Genomic DNA, 6,259 nt, shown 5'->3' with positions numbered 1-6,259 from the left:
AATAAGAGTTGTAGAAATAACTGGAAACTCATGAGAGCCATGACAGTATGTTCTTCACAAGTGTATGTAAACTTTTGACCACAACTGTATTTGCCCCACTGTATATGAAAAACATACAGTATCTGGGGCAGGTAAGGATGAATACTGATCTGAAAACATGAACTATTTGAAAAAGTGAAATACATTCTTCTAAATCCAAGACCCTGGCAGACTAGAATGACATGGAAAAAAAGGGGTTGAGCATAATGAAGTCTCCTCAGTAAAATGTGCTGGAACAATAAATTGTAGTTACACTTCTTGAGCCACTACAGAGTATAATAAATGTGCATAAAATGGATGTCATCTGCTATAGAATTTGAGTTCAAGTAACATAATGACTATTAAGAATGGATGAATTCTGAATATTGTAGGCTACTGTCAGATGTTACTAATTCATTGGCTGCCATTAATTAGGGTGACCAAATGTCCTCTTTTGCCCGGACATGTCCACTTTTTACATCCTGTCCGGGGTGTCCGGCGGGGTTTTATAAATTCCTAAAAATGTCCGTTTTTTTTACTGACGATTTGCACAGAATACTACAGTACTGTGCTGCCTGTGACGTGTTCCCAAAGAGCCTGCCCAGTTGTTAACACTTGAATTCAATACGTATATAATCAAATGCTCATGTACCTAAAAGTGTAATTAAGTGGAAAAATACCTTTGTTTTACTTTGGATACAAATTTTGCGCACACGTGCGCAGGCACAGACTGGCTTTATAATGGAGTGAACTGTCAATTCTCATTCACAAACCTTCATGAGTCGTGACGACAGGAGCTCACAGGCTATCGGTATGTACACTTGCTAAATTTACCTCTCGGCAACTGTTGACTTCTGTCAGAGCTTTGTACTGGTGTAATCTATAAAATACCGTTTGGTGTTGCATCGTTACGCTGCTGATGATTGTAAACTTTGATAGCAACGTTTGATTTTTGCCTCAGTTACCGATGCTAGCTGTCCGTGAGGTAAGCCACGCTAGGCATTATGGGATATGTAGTTTTGAACTTCTACGTTTGGGAACATGCTGGTTGAATTGTTTCTCAGTTTATTTCGGTTATTGTTTGTTCGCGATCTAGAACACTTAAGGAGAATAATAAGTGAGTGGGAATAACAATTTGTCAACGATAGTTGTAGTGTTAGTCTTGAAACTAAGGTTTAATTTATATTATTTCACGGGAAAGAGAAATGAGTTTTTAGTTAAAGCCTGATTTTATACAGAAAAGGTATTATTTAGAATTTCAAATTATTTATTTGTACAGTAAGAATTGAAAAGACAGCTGTTATTTTGTTCAAGGATTCGCCAATACAGATGAGGCCTTTTTTTAAAAATCACTATTTAATTCTAGCGTTTTGTTTTGTTTTTTTTGGCATCTTTTTTTTTTTTTTTTTTTTTTTTTTTTTTAAGGCATCTTTGAGTGAACTTCAAGTAAAATTTAAGAATCTCGAGGCCGGGCCGAGTGTCCTCTTTTTTGGAAATCAAGATATGGTCACCCTACCATTGATGGCAATAGACGCCCAGTCCATTTTGTCAAATTAGATTGGACGTCTGTTGCTGTCAATGGCAGCGAAACATGATCACGCAATGGCAGCCATTGCAGTTAAAATGTATCTGATGTTGACGATTGTCAATGGCGGTGAATTTAAAAAGTATGATAATCCCCTAATGTCCGTCTCCTGTTTATCTGTAGCCGTTTAAGTATGTTTTAATTTCTTTTTTTGGTTTTATTTTCTAGAGTGGACCTTGTGTTCTCCTTACGTTCATTGTTTTGTTCAAATTAAATTTCTACAAACCAGCTGCCTGTATTCTATGCCTTTCGTGGTCGTGCTGCATGAATAAAGTTGGTTTCCCGAGTTAGCACATTACCGAACTAGCTAACTAATAAGCTACTGGTTAGCACACTCTGAGATTTCAGGGTCCAAATCTTGTCTCTGACCTCAAGTGTTGACCTTGTATCTTCTCTTTGTTCATGTGTTGGTTACGACTGACTGAATAACCATCACCCTTTAGTTCATTTTTGTGTGTGTAAAGTGATTTTTTTTATTTGACTCGTGCCTGAATTAATTAAATGCATATTGGAGATACAAGCACATGGAAAAACAATAACTATCAACAATGTATTTTTCATACATAATTTTAAAAAATAGAATAACGTTTATATCTGTCCTGCTTAACTTAAAACTATAATTTAACCCTTAATGTCTTGAGGCTTTTTTGTAATGTTTTCTTTTTTTTTATTATTATTTTTTAAATTAAAAATAACACTTTTTGTCTCTCAATACCCTGTAATAGTGTTTAACATGCCCTGGGTATATTGCTTGGTAGATTTTTCGCTCAGCACAATTTAACCCTTTAAGGTCTGGGCCTATTTTGTCTGATTTTGCATGCCTTTGAAGTTGCCTTTATATTTCAAAGACAGAATTGTTTACGATGGCCTGGTTTGGTCCCTTTTTTTGTGACACCTTGAACTTCATGTCCAAACTGTTGTTTCCTTCACTGACCAATTATAAATCATAATTTTGGGCCCAAAAAGACCAAAAATTCCAAAATCGTTTTGTCAAAATTTTTAATACTGATGTCCAATTGACAACCAAACATGCGTAACGAACCGTTTTGAAACTTTGTAATATTTATTCAACATGTTAGGATGAACATTCAACCAAAAAAAATTAGAATAAATAGTCTTTTATTTGACAATTCAACATAAACAACAGGTATAGCCATAGGCGTTTTTTGCATTTATACATGCTCTAGTCAAAACAGGTTATATACAGCAGACCAAACAGTGAAGAACAGTGAAAAAATATACCATCTAACACAAAACGTGTTTAGAGGCCATCTCTTTATGAGTTTAGGTATTGCGGCCCATCACCTGATGAAAACTATGTACACACAATCAAGCTTCTTGAACACACATTTATATACACAAATTGAGAAGACTGATTGTGGGAAAAAATATATATACATAACATTGGGGAAAAAAGTATTTTCAAAAATATTTACAATAAACAAGTTAAATTTTTTTCAGGCATGCCACTCCGAAAAGCAGTTTCGTCCTGGAATTAGACACAGGGCTACATCACAGCCCACACTTCCATGGGGTGTCGGTCCTCTTTCCACCCTTCCATTTTCATTTCACTTTACTTTCATTGTCACTATTAATGTACATGAAACAAAAGTCAGTATTTATGAAAATAATAAAGTATAAAATAAAAATATATACAGCAATAAATAATAATGGAAATCTATATGTATGACAATAGAAAGAATACCGTAGCTGAATATGTGCTACATCCCTAATCTTCATATAGAAAGAAGACCACAAATTATACTTTGATCTGATATGCACATTTTATTATTACATACACAAACACGCACTTATATTGCATCAAAATTAACTTTGTCTTGCAATATCAAAAGAAACTTTTACAGCATTAAAAAAAAAAAAAAAAAGTGAGTTGGCTTACCTCTGCTCGTCGATGGCGTCACCCACGTGTTCAAATCCGTCACTATCTTCACTCGAGGACTCTTCCGAAGAAGACGATGATGACGAATTTGGACCACCCTCTTCCTCAAGTTGATCAAAAAGCACAATTGCTTGCGCTAAATTTAGTTTTCCGTTCATCCTCAAAGTCACACAAAGTCGCTCGCCCGCTTGCTTGATTCAAACGGCCGTCGCTCGCCCCCTTGCTGCGTCAGAACACTCCTGCCTCTCGTTCGGTGGAACCTCGCACGGCAGATATATTTATAAAAAAAAAAAAACGCATTTTGTGCTTCCACTCTGACTTCGAAAGGGTTCGTTTGATTTGTGTTTTTTTCATGGAGCTTCCGTTTTGAAAAAGGACAAGAAATGATGGAAATATAGACATAAACAAATGATCCATGCAGCGTTTTTTTGAGAGGACAATAAAACTATAAAACTTAAATGACAATATCTCACGTTTTAGTTGGTCGATTGACTTCAAATAACAACGAGAGTAAACCGCAACTTCCGCACTTTAAAACGAGACCAACCAACGGCATGTGGGTGACGTAATTAAAACGCGAGGGTGCTTCAAAGACGACGTGCGCTGAGGACGCGCCGGCGCGTCCTTCGACTCTCAAGGGTTAATCGATATGAATTGTTATTATTACTAGTGTTGCACCGATTTTTTGCCATTTTTTGGCCCCGATACCTATACCTGGCTGTGCAGTATCAGCCGATACCGATACCACCCCGTTTATATATATATATATATATATATATATATATATATATATTATATATATATATATATATATATATATGTATATATATATATATATATATATATATATATATATATATATATATATATATATATATATATATATATATATATATATATTCCCCCAAAGAGCTACATAATTGGATGTGAAATCATTGCTATCAAGGCTCTGTCAGGCTGTTGCTTACCTTTGCAAAATAGGAAAAAGACTAGTACAAAGTATAATACTAGCCCAACAGTAAGAAAGTAAAAATAAATTCATAATAATAAACTCTGAATGAACTGAGTAAACTTTTTTAAACCTTTCAAAGGCCAAACAGTGCAACTTTCATGAAATTATTGTCACATTCTGCCGCTGGTTAGATTGTGTTTTGTTGCTGGGCTGTTAGTGGGGGCGTTCCTGACGTCGCGCCTGAATCCAATGCAGGCTCATCAATGCAGCATTTAAGCACGGGTGATCTCGGAGAAGGCTGCCGAGATATTTGCCTTGCTGATCGCCATTTGACATCTCGCACTATAGTCTCGCTACATTTGCTTGTTACGCCCCTGCATTGGGTTTTTTCTGTTAGTGTGCTGCACTCGTTTGTAACCTCTACCCTGTGCAGGTATTTGAGTGTTTTTGTTTTGGCTTTTTGGCTCGCTGCCTATCGTCTTAGTTAACCTTCGAGTTTGTAGTATTGAGCTCCGTCGACCTGCTGTCACGGACTCCTTTTGTTATCTCTACTATCCCGCGATCGCGTGTTATTTTTTGTTTGCAATCATTAAACCCTTGTACGTATCCCCCGCTTGTTGTCCGCTTCGAGGTCCAACCTTGTTTCCGCATTTGCGGATGCTAACAATTATAAGTAATAATAATTGACCACAGCATCCCGTCTCTCTATTAGCCTCCTTTTTTCGGGATGGGGGGAGTCCCTTATTTCTATTTCTGAAAAGTGGCAACCCTACTTTGGAAACAAATCCCAAATTACTGCAGCATTTCTTTAAGTAAAAGACAAAGTAAAGTTGACGTAGTGAACTTACCAGAGATTGTTGCACCGGTCCAGCGCCCTTCCTCTGGATAGCAGTCCTGCTCTTGCAGGCTCAAACTCGTTGTGTTCGTTCACGTTTCGTCTTCAAATGTTTTATCAGGTCCGAGGTATTGAAACTGGCCGATTTAACTCCACATCTCGAAACTTTCAGGCCGCAAATCTTGCATGCAGCCATTGATTTTAATCGACGGGATTTGGATTTTGAAATATTTCCCGACCGCCGCCATTTCTCCTGGTTTATTTTTCCTTCATATGAAAAAGCGCCCTTGTCATTGGTCGGGAGTGGCTATTGGCCCGTTCTCATTGGTCTGGAGCAGGCCAATAGCGATAGCTTCTTGGTGTTCACACATCACACAACACAGAGACAGAGTGTAGTGAGCGCCAGGGGGAAAAAAAGGCTGCGGTCAAATGTTATAATAATGGACCGGTAAATGGTATCGGCGCCGTCTTTGTTGGTACTCGCCGATACCACCATTTCAGGCCGGATCGGCGCCCCCTGCCGATACTAGTATCGGTATCGGTGCATCTTTAATTATTACACCATAACCTATTACATTACCAAAATTCTGTCTAGAAAAATACAGAAGTGAAGTGTCAGTCATCCCGTCCCAAGAGCATTAGTGACTTGTAGTCTACTTACTGTCCAGTTCGCATACATGCCAAATAAAAACTTGTAGTTTTAAGTCCGCATTTTTCTAGTCTAGTTGACAGCAGCGCCAAGGGCGTAGGTTTGCATAGGATCGGTAGGGACATAACACAAGCGACTTTTCAGGATGCTCAAATTGTCCCTACCAACTTTTAAGCAACCTTATTTGCATTATAAAATGACTTCACTTATATACAGTGCTATGAAAAAGTATCTGAACCTTTTGGAATTTCTCACATTTCTGCATAAAGTCACCATCAAATGTGATCTGATCTTTGTCAAAATCACACAGATGAAAAAAC

This window comes from Corythoichthys intestinalis, chromosome 5 (genome assembly GCF_030265065.1).
Source record: "Corythoichthys intestinalis isolate RoL2023-P3 chromosome 5, ASM3026506v1, whole genome shotgun sequence".
Lineage (NCBI taxonomy): Eukaryota > Metazoa > Chordata > Actinopteri > Syngnathiformes > Syngnathidae > Corythoichthys > Corythoichthys intestinalis.
Note: the sequence above shows the minus strand (reverse complement) of the source record.